Source organism: Miscanthus floridulus, chromosome 19 (genome assembly GCF_019320115.1).
Source record: "Miscanthus floridulus cultivar M001 chromosome 19, ASM1932011v1, whole genome shotgun sequence".
NCBI classification, from domain to species: Eukaryota; Viridiplantae; Streptophyta; class Magnoliopsida; order Poales; family Poaceae; genus Miscanthus; species Miscanthus floridulus.
Genome location: NC_089598.1, coordinates 10,480,497 through 10,492,104, shown reverse-complemented (window position 1 = coordinate 10,492,104; position 11,608 = coordinate 10,480,497). Strand labels below are relative to the sequence as shown.

The window sequence follows — 11,608 nt, the reverse complement described above, 5'->3', positions numbered from 1 at the left end:
AGATAGGTTAGGAGGGGCAGTCCTCCTCAACCTAACACCTCCATATTTCTCCTCATACTTATTGTAGACATCAGTAAGTCGAGCTCTAGTGCCAACCTAGTAAGCACTATAATCTGTACTAGTAAGGGTACCCAACCTCCTAAGCACTCTAATGAAACCTTTCATTTTAGCTCTGGGGTCTAGGATGAATGCAAAAGAATAAAGCAAAGGTATGTCACTCCAGTATTTATTATATTTGTCTATCATAGATTGAACCATAGGTCTGATTTGATTATCATTAGCATAATTCTTTAGGTGCATAGCAATCTTAACAAGATAATAAATCATGAGTGGAGATGTAGGATAGTACACACCAGACAATGCAACGGTAGCATCATAAAACAATTCAAGAAATTTAAGCACTTTTTCTGCCATAGCCCAATGGTCATCAGTTAAAAGCAACTGATCACCTTCAGCCCTAGGATATTGAGCATGGATGAAAGTAGTGAATGAGACCTTATGTGGAAACAAATGCTTAAGCATTAGGTATGTAGAATTCCACCTAACTTCCATGTCCAGTTGAAACTTTCTAGGCCTAACACCAGTGGCAATGCAGTAACTTTTATATGCAGCAAATCTCTGGTTAGATGAGTTTAAGAAAGATATTGCAATTCTAAATTTTTCAATCAAAGGCTTAAGAGCAGTTAGGGCCTCCTTAACAATCAGATTGATAATGTGACATGCACAACGCTGATGCAAGAACATAGAATTAACTGCATTGTCTAAATCACCACTATCATTAGATGATGCATTGACCACAACTTCAATACCAAGATATTTAGAAAGAACAGGTCTAAGTTTTTGCATGGCTGATACATTAGATGATGCATTGTCCAAAGTAACAGCAAATACTTTTCTAGTCAAACCATAATCAGCAAGCACAGATGCAACAAGATCAGTAATGTTTTGTTCATTGTGGGAACAATCAATAAGCCTAAGACCAAGCACTCTCTTCTCTAGTTGTCAATCAGAGTTTATGTAGTGAGCAACAACACTAAGGTAGTCCTCTTTGGCATTACCAGACCAAATATCAGAGGTTAGACACACACAATTAACACTAGTAGAACTAACAGTCTCAACAAGCTTAACCTTCCAATCAGAGAAGTATTTAAGCATGTCTCTAGTGGTGGTTTGCCTAGAGACTTAAACAAATTTAGGATTATGAGCAGTTCTAATGTATTCATCAAATGCATACGATTCTCCCAAAGAGATAGGAACATCAAGCCTAGCAAGCAATCGAACCAGTTGAGTACGAGCAACAATAGGGCAGTACTCCCAATTGCGCATACTACCATCAGGATTAAAAGAGATCTATGACTGAGACATGCGAGTTTTTTCACGCCTCCTAGGGCATTTATCCCTATTCCGGGTGAGGTGACCAGTGCCACCACTAGAGAGCCCAGAGTATTCCTTAGAGCAATGGATGCACTTAGCTCCATACCTGACCTTCTTACCTTTCACTGTTTTGAAGAGTTTCTTGAAATCAAGCCACACTGCCAAGGTAGAGGGACGTGACCGCTTGTCGTTATTCTCTTCCCCGTCCTCTGCTTGATCATCGCAGGGCTCAAGGACGATGGGAGCTTGAACGTTACTGCCGAACAGCTCCGCGGCGTCCTCGCGCAGGTCATCCTCGTCATCATCTCCGGCCAACCCGCACAATCGCCTCTCTTGGTTGGAACCGACCTCAAGCGTCTCGTCATCGGATCCAGCCATCGCCACTCATCGGCGCCCCGGTCCCTCAATGGCTTCAGACAAAACAGAGCAAGGGTTAGTACAGATTGAGGGTTAGGGTGAGGGTTAGGGTTAGGGTTATGGACTTACCTTCAAAGCCGGAGCACTAGAGTCACCGGCGAGGTCGACGAGGCACGGATCTGGCGAGCACAGACGACGAGGGACGGATCCGGCGAGGAAACCGACGAATCTAGAGAGGAAACCGGCGTATCCGGCGAGGTCGACGACGGATCCGGTGAGGACGAAGCGAGATCAAGGGTTAGGGTTAGGGATTGTGCTAGTACCAGCCAGCTATTCCAACGGCCGGATCCAACGGTCCGATGGGAGCGAGGCCAGAGATCCGACGGATCCGGCGAGGAAACTGACGGATCCGACGAGGAAACCGATGGATCCGGCGAGCTCGACGACGGATCCGGTGAGGATGAAGAGAGATCAAGGGTTAGGGTTAGGGATTGAGCAAGGGTTAGGGTTAGGGATTGTGCCAGTGCCGGCCAGCGATGGCTCCAGAGGCCACCGGAGAGCAAGAAGAAGAGAGGAAGTCGGAGGCGAGAGAGGAGAGCGAGTCGCCGACTCGCCGAGAGAGGAGAGCGAGGCGAGAGAGGAGCGGGCGAGACGGCGCTGCGGGGGAGAGCCGAGAGCGAGGCGAGAGAGACAGAGAGTGAGACTGAGTCTCTGAGAGCAAATGAATTAGGACAACAGAGACTGAGAGCGAGGCGAGAGCGCTGCGGTTTTATAGCTCACGATTCCAACGGCCGGATCCAACGGTCGGATGGGAGCGACGCTGGAATCCAACGGCCACCTGCGGCCGAGCCGTGCCGCTGCCGGGCCGGCCCATATAGCGTGCCGTGCCCGGGCTGGCACTACGGGCCAGAATGACGGCCCAGACACGGCACTAAGGCGGGGCCGTGCCAGGCATAAGAGTCTTGGGGGATCTGTGTTGCCGACATAATGTATACCAGCTGGACATCCAACACAGAGTTGATCAAAAGCACCCGTCCCATGTTGTTGAGCAATGAAGCGTTTTCGGTTGAGATAGTTCATAATAGTATCGTCTAAATATTACACGTGCATACATGATTAGGAAAAAAATTGGGTGAGGATCATCCCTACCAGGACGTCGTGCGGATTGTGCAGCTGGTAGGTGGGCCACGTCAACCACACGTCCCGACCGTGTTTTCGTAGGGATGGTCCATGCTTAATTTTTTTTTCTGATGAGTATAACGCACGGACATTCATCGACGCCATGGTCATTTGCATCAAGGAGTTTAATCGCACTAACAAACCCCACCAGTGTTGTGTGGTCGACCTACGTGTATATATAGTACTACAATATAAATACCTACAGTATAGCAGAGAATGTCGCCCGCGACTGGTGCGTGCTCTGCTCACTACAAGTTGTGAAGCACTGAAGCTCCTTCGCCAAGAGACCCAAGCGGCCGATGTCTCCGCCGCGCACGGTTTGCAGGACTCCGACTCATATTCCCTTACGCCCCTCCCCTGCCTCTCTGACTGTTTCCGACTAGACTCCGGCACAATCTCGAGGCCTATGTCCGAGCGGGAAACCAAGCCGGCAAGCTACGGGCGCCCATAAATATAAACGCCGCTTGCGTTTGATTCCCTACCAAAACCAATCGATCGAACTCGAACCAGCTCACCGTAGCGGCGGCGGCCATGGAGAAGCTCGTGGCCATGATGGCCTTCTGCGAGGCACCGCTAGACGGCACCTTGGCTCCGTCGGGGGCCACCGGGTACTACGGCGCCTCTGCAACCGGCGGCGGCGACGTGGTGGCGTTGCTGGCCGCAGCCACGAAGAAGTGGCCGATGGAGAAGCTCGTTGCCACGATGGCCTTCTGCGAGGCGCCGCTCGACGGCACCTCGGCACCGTCGTCGGGTGCCGCCGGGTACGGCTCCTCCGCAACGGGCGGCGGCAATGTGGTGGCGCTGCTGGACGCAGCCACGAAGAAGTGGCCGGTGGAGAAGCTCGTGGCCACGATGGCCTTCTGCGAGGCGCCACTCGACGGCACCTTCGATGGCACCTCGGCTCCGTCGTCGGTGGCCGCCAGAGGGGCCAGCGCCTCCGCAACTGGCAGCGGCAACGTGGTGGCGTTGCTGGACGCGGCCGCGAAGAAGTGGCCGGTGGAGAGGCTCGTGACCACACTGGCTTTCTGCGAGGCGCCGTTCGATGGCACCTTCGACGGTACCACCTCGGCTCCGTCGTCGGGTGCCGCCGGGGCAGCAGCGCCTCGGCAGCCAACGTCCCCGAGGCCGGCGGCGGCGGCGAAGACGCGGCGGCGTTGAGGCGGGCGTGGCTGGCCGACGCCAAGAAGGAGTGGCCGTTGCGGGAGCACCGGCTGCTGCGCGAGAAGGCTGGGAGCGTCGTCGATGGGCTGGCGATCTTCGAGACCGTCGCCTTGCAGTGACCAAGGAGATTGTTCTTTTTTCCTGTTGTTTTCCTAGTCCTTTTTCTTTGTTATGTTTGATCTTCACGAGCAATTCATCGGCGAACAGTAGAAAACGTAGGTGTCTCCGTTTACCAAATTACTCCTAGTCTGTTAAGGCTGCATTACTAGACTTTTTGCTGAGTTTTGTTCAAATTTAGTATTCAAAGAGTCAATTTTTCAATTGCGTTGTCATTATGTCAAATTCATGCTGGTGAGACTTAAGAATTGGGCAACCGATGCATCAGATTTGAATCGTTCCCAACAACGGTTTACCTGCATATCTCTAGTTCTTTCTTTGCCTCTGCCTTCTACGACTGACAATGGATCAGGATTCGGCCCCACTCCGATCCTAGTTTATTATTGACTGGTCCAATTCCACTCCAGCCCTCACTGATTTGATTCGACTCAATCCAATGCAATCCATAATTTCACAGTATCCTAATCCACTCCGATGCTATTTTGAGCCCAAGGGCCTACGCCTTCACAAACATGTGCTGCCACTAGCAACGTGCTGCTACTAGGCACTGCAAGGGCCTTCTCAAGGGCAGCGGCGGAGCCAGGATTCAAAACTTGGGTATTCCCATCGATAATTAAAGTCACAAGAATATTTGAATAATAAATTATTCAGCTAATCAGCTCTAAAATATGCATAAAACAAACTGATAATTAATAAAAAGAACTTACAAAATATTATAATGTTGCTTTAATCCTACGATTCTTCATGGTTTGGAAGCGGTTGATGATGTCCTTGTCCTTGACTTGTAGAAAGAATTCCCGCTCAATAAATGTAGCCAAGCAATCATTCAAGTATTGATCCCCAATCTTATTTCTCAATTTGTTCTTCACATAATTCATGATAGAAAAAACTCTTTAACACTTGCAGTTGCCACTGGAAGCACTAGCACCAATTTTAGAAGCCTATAAACAATTGCATGTCTTCCAATCTTGTTATGCTCAACAAGCTTCATAGAAAGCTCAGCAAGACTTCTCACATTCGCAAACCTTTCATCATTGCGCATATCAGTAATGTACAAATTGAGTTGAGCAGGTAGGTGGAGCAACTCTAAGCTTGTGAAATCATTAGGATAAAATCCAGCAAGCTTAACCAATTTTTCTTTGTCAAAAGCAGCAAATGAGTTGAGGGGATTGAATGCAGCCATGCAAATAAGCAACTATGTGTTTACCTCATCAAATCTTTCATCAAGTTCTTGCAGTTGCCTATCAATGGCACTTAGGAACATGTCAACACGGTAACGATGGAGATTCTTAATCTTGATAAAGAACCTCCTATCTCTTCCAACAGGCCTGTAGAATGTGTCCATATCAGGAATTTTGATTTTATTCTTGACACAAAATGAGTCGACTTCTTTAAGGAAATCCTCCCACCCAGTATCATGCCGCAACGCGTGCAATTGCAACTTGGTCAAAGAAATGAGTTCTACTGCATTGACAATATCTTGATCCTTCTTCTGTAAGGCCTGATTCAAGTCTGCTGTGAACCCTAGTACTGTTTGCATCAAGTGTGCCATGAAAACAAACTCATATGACTTGAATATTGTCAACATTGTTTGTGCGTGTGCACACTCAGTTCTTTGGGAGCGATCATCGCCAACCTTTACAAGAACTTTCCGAATTGAAGGATACAAAGATATGACATGCATAACTGTTTTATAATGAGATCCCCAACGAGTGTCTCCAGGCCTTGCCATACCCATTTCTTGATTTAATCCTTTTCCAGTTTCAATGTCACCCAATTCTAGTGCTTCTAGAATACTCTGAGCATGTGCTACTCGAAGCATTCGTGTCTTCTTACAAGAATTCCCAATAAGGTTCAATAAAAATCTAACTTGATCAAAGAACCAAACACAATCTGAGTTTTCCTTGGCCACTTCCACAAGAGTTAACTGAAGTTGGTGTGCAAAGCAATGAACATAGTAAGCAGATGGACAATCATCCAAAACTAGTTTCTTTAGGCCATTAGCATGACCCTTCATGTTACTAGCTCCATCATAGCCTTGCCCACGTACCATAGACAAGCTCAATGAATGCTCCATCAATAAATTCTCAATTGCAGTTTTAAGTGTCAAAGCAGTAGTGTTTTCTACATGGACAACACCTAGGAACCTCTCAACTACGCTGCCCTTTTTGTTAACATATCTCAAACAAAGAGCTAGTTGTTCATTTTGGTAAACATCACTAGATTCATCAGCAAGAATTGCAAAATATTCACCACCAAGGTCTTCCATGAGAAGCTTAGTTGTTTCTTTGGCACAACAATTAGCTATCTCTCTTTGAATCTGAGGAGCAGTCAACTGACAATTCTTTGGGGCATTCTTCAAAACCACCTTTGCAACCTCTTCAAAGTTTTCAGCTAGCATATCTATCAACTCTAAGAAATTTCCCTTGTTAAGTGAACTTTCACTTTCATCATGTCCACGAGAAGCTAAACCTTGACGTAGAAGGTACTTAGCTGCTTGAATAGAATAGGACAAACGGGCCATGTACTCAGTCTTATCCTTATCATTTATCCTACTAAACTTATCATCAATTGCTTTCTTAGGTGTAATGAAGGAAATATATCTCTCTAGAGCCATTTTGTGGAAGCTAGTTTTGGAACCACAATGTTTAGTAATCCTCTTTTTCATATTCCAATTTCTAAAGCCTCCACTCACAAAAGCATCTCCACCAGAACTATTAGTTTTATGCTTGAACAAATAACAGACAAAACAAAATGCTGCATCTTTTTCGACACTATATTCAAGCCATGTGAATTCACCAAACCAGTCAGGCAAGAAGCGTCGAGGCTTACCTCCAATGTACCTTATAGGAAAATCATGACTCCATGGTTGACAAGGCCCTTTTGCAATGTATCCCCTAACCACTGAATTTCTTTCATTGACATTATACCTATTGATGGGAAGCCTCTTTCCAGGATCATGAGGAAGAAGGTCAATGTCATAAATAGCATCACCGCTTGATTCATAGCCTGAGTCATCACCATCTCTGATAGGGGATAAAGTAGAAGGTTCAGTGGCTGCTATGTTAATTTCAAGCTCATTGCTTCCTATCTCAGGTGACATCTGGTCTGTACTTGCTATCTCAGGTACTGTCACTTCTCTGGTTGTTGTATCATGCTCAACAGATGGATTGGTTTGATTATGAACTTGACTCTCATCAGTTATAGGCACAGCAGATTCAACAATAGGATCTTGAGGCTGAGCATTACTGCCCTCTGTAACTGGTTGTGGCACTGATGTAGATCCTAACTCCACCTTCCTTGTTTTTGCTGCTCTATCCCATAGAGTCTTCAAATCAACCGATTTCGATTTGTTCTTCATTTTGCAAACCAATAGGCAATAGCAATATCACTGCAAAAGTCCAGACCAGTAAACTACTAAACTCTATCTCTCTGATTCTCTGAATCAATAATTGCAACAAAAAATCAAGATCAAGGCAACAACTGGAGTAGAATAGAACCTGTCCGTGCTGTCGCCGCCTTGCCGCCTTGCCGGCCGCCCAGCATGGCAGCGCCGGCCCTGTGCAGCTGTGCTCGTAGCTCACAGCCGCGTGCCGCGCGCGCGTGGAGCACCGCCTCGCCCAGCCGCCGGCGGCCGGCCGCCGCGCGCCTAGGTTTTGCAGTGGCAGCGCGTCGCTTGCCCGCGCCGCGTGAACCGAGGATGCCGATGGGTGCGACCTGGACGACTGGGCCTCAGGGGAATAGAGGTGGGATCGCTAAATGGGCTGATTGGGCCGGCCTGGGAAGGGGAGATGTTCGCAGCCAGGCCTAAAGGCCATTTGTTTTGCCGTTTTGGGCTCAAATGTTTCGAAAATATCACAGAATATTGCATTATACATATATATATATATACACACACACAAGTATATACACATATCTATTAAAAGGTGTAAAAAAAAGTTGGGTATTCCCGGGAATACGGGGGAATACCCGTAGATCCGCCCATGCTCAAGGGCTTTCCCAAACAATTAGCATGTAGTACTGCTACTAAGAATTAGCAACGTGCTGCTACTAAACAGATCATAGGAGTAGCTCATAAATAAAAATAAACTATAAGATACATCCACCAGGTTCTTCATCTATTACAATTTTCCCATGCAAATTGACTTAAATTAAGAATAGTCTCATGCAAATGTCTTTATTTTGGGCATTTTCTTCACATCTTGGATCCTTCAAATGGATGAACACTTCAGCACTGGGACCTGAAACACACTGATAGAGTTCAGTATGAGCAAGGCACCAAGTCGATATGGTTGATTGAAACACAAACATGAACACTACATTTGCATCCCAGCTATGAAATGGAATTTCTCTGAAATAATGCAAACATTAACACTACATTCTTCTGCAATTTTTTTTCTGAGCATCAAAGGGGGCATAATTACCTGCATATACTATCTGGCCATGTGCAGTCTTGACTCTTGTGGCCATGTACACAAGACAGGGAAGGGAACCAGCTCAAGAGTCAAGAACATGCACTGCACATAGAAGTTTCAAAGGGGACTAATTAGATTGCCGCTCTGGATCACTAGTTTCAACTGAGGGATAAGCTCCGGCCACAAGTTATCCTTGTGCAGAGATTCTTGGACTGTAAATGTTCAGTTTCAAAGTAAGACTAACAGATAATTTTAGGGGGCAGTAAAATAGTAATCGATAGAAGCTTGGAAAAAGCTAGCCCATTTTCTATATTAGATTAGACTTACAATTTCGGTATAAATAAACGTAAAATATCAGCAATACCAGTACATGACAAGAAGAACTAGCACATAGAAGTTACTCTAAGTTACTACCCTGGACATGGCTTAGCAGTTCAGCTTGTAAACAAAAAAGTACAGAACTGAAACATAGACCTACCCTGGACATGCATGGCTTCTGATTCAGTTCAGAAATAAACGAAATAAAATACTAAGGTTGCGTTTGGAAGTAGGTATTGAGACTCAGAATTCGGAATTGGAATTGCTAACTCCGAATGCCGTTGTTTGGATGTCATGGAATTTGGAATTGGAAATGAAACTCAATACCAACCGGTATTGGTCCCGCTCTCACCCCTTCACCCTTGATACCGAGCCGAGCCCCTCCGTATTCGCTGGAATCGCGTCGCCCCCATCCCCCGCGTCTCTCTCTCACCCCCTTCGTCTTCGACACGAGAAGCTGCGCCACCGCTCCCTGCCTCCCTCGCCGGCGGGCCGCGCCGCCCCTCCCTGTCTCCATCGCCGGCGGGCCACGCCGCCCCTCCCTGCCTCCATCGCCGGCGGCGTCGCCGGCGCTCCCTGCCTCCCTCGTCGGCGGGCCACGCCGCCCCTCCCTGCCTTCCTCACCGGCGGGCCGCGCCGCCCCTCCCTGCCTCCATCGCCGTCGGGCCGCACCGCCCCTCCCTACCTCCATCGTCGGCGGGCCGCGCCGCCCCTTCCTGCCTCCATCGCCGGCGGGCCTTGCCGCCGCTCCCTACCTTCCTCCGCTGGCAGGCTGCGCTCCACGGGCGGCGAAGGGGATGAGATGTTGTCTGTCAATTCCAATTTGATGATATGGATATCCAAACATGAATTGGTATTTGCCACTCAGTTGAATTCTATCTAGCAATTTCATCTGCATCCAAACAATACCTTTGGTATTGTATCCATTTCCAAAACTAGTCTGATTTGGTATTTAACCCAATTCAATTCCAAGCCCTCCAATATCTACATCCAAACGAAGCCTAAGGGATTTCTCTTTCTGAACCTAGGTACATTATATTAACACTTCAAATGTTTCTGGAGCAAGTGATGTTCCGTTTTTCCCAAGAATCCTTCCAGCTGCACTAAAAGCTGACTCTGATGACACCGTGCTAACCGGGATAGCAAGGAAATCTCTAGCCATCAAAGATAAGATTGGGAACACATCAGAATTCTTCTTCCACCAAGCAAGGACATTGAAGTTCTCATCTGACCTCACGAAAACTATAGGGTCCTCTAAATATGTATCCAATTCTGATCTTTCAGCACGAGACCTTGAGTTTCGAGATTCAAACTGAGCAAATGCAAACTCTATTCGGCTTTTTCCCGAAGAACTTGTACTAGACTCACTTGTACCTTGACTTGAAGAATGCTCATCCGAAGGAATAAACACAGGCAAACCTTGTACTTCAAGGCTTCGTTCAACATATCAAAAGTTGAATTCCAACGGTGCTGAACATCTAGCACTAGCCCTAACTTGCTTTTCAGCCCCAATGCTTGAACAATTGAATTGAAGGTTTGCATGCGAGATGGTGTAGAAGTTACGACTTTGATGATGTTCCGGATTCTACCAACTGCATGTGGAATCACCTGCAAGCCTGACTGGACCATGATATTCAGCACATGTGCTGTGCATCTCACATGGAACTGTTCACCTTTGAAAAACATTTCAGCACCTAATGCCTCTCTCAGATCTTTCGTTGCTTTGTTGTTGACACTCGCATTGTCCAATGTCACAGTAAACAGTTGGTCAACCAAGTTCCACTCCAACAAACAAGAGGTGATGCCGTCTTGCACGGCATATGAGTTGTGCGGGAAAGAAATCTGCTTGAATGCAATGATTTTCTTTTGGAGCTCAAAGTCTTCATCAGTAAAATGTGTTGTGACACCAAGATACCCCAAGTTTTGGTTAGGACCATAGATCAGTAGTCAAACTGACATGGGATTTCAACTTTCTAATCTTGTCAGCCAACTGTAGCTTCTCCTCTTCATAGAGCAAAAGACAATCTGAACGGACAGTCTGACAACCGACTACTCTAAATGATGGCTGGCAGTAGTTCAATAGCTCTACCCAGCTTGGATCATCTGCCTTCCGAAATGTAACCTCTGCTCTAACAAAATACTTGGCTATCAAACGTCAGAAGACAACAGGGTCAAAGACATGATGCTCTCCATCAGTTGACTTTGACTTCAAGGTTGCTAAGAATCTGTCTCTAGCCTCTTGTGGGATGTCTTGGCAATGAAAGCCAATATGCCTGTTCAGGTGAGAATTTCCTCTCCCCGGCACAGAAGATAAGTGGATCTTGCGGTATTTGCAAATAGCCTTCTCTTTGCCATCTACCACTTCCGAGTCAACGTAATCCTAGACCTTAGTCCTTCTTTTGGCTGACCGGCTTGATTGATCGGTTGACATAGCATCACGACTATCGTCCATCATTTCTAGAGCTGATGAAACCCTCTCCATGGCACAAATATTTTACGATAAATGATGTACGACTGTTCATGATAAGGAATAAAATTTCAGTATAAATAGTAACAGACTAACAGGTGAACTAAACAAAGGTGCACTTTAAATAGCAACAGGTGAACAGTAACAGTTTCAGTATATATAAACAGTAACAGGTTCAGATTTACAAACCTGTGTCAGATCAACAAGCACAAAGTGGATC

General features: G+C 46.6%; 2 pseudogenes; both read right to left on the bottom strand.

Moving 5' to 3' along the window:
• Positions 1–4,901: 4,901 nt before the first annotated feature.
• Positions 4,902–7,549, bottom strand: LOC136526914 (uncharacterized; annotated as a pseudogene).
• Positions 7,550–9,954: 2,405 nt separating this feature from the next.
• On the bottom strand, positions 9,955–11,403 carry LOC136525531 (zinc finger BED domain-containing protein RICESLEEPER 2-like; annotated as a pseudogene).
• Between the last annotated feature and the right edge of the window lie 205 nt (positions 11,404–11,608).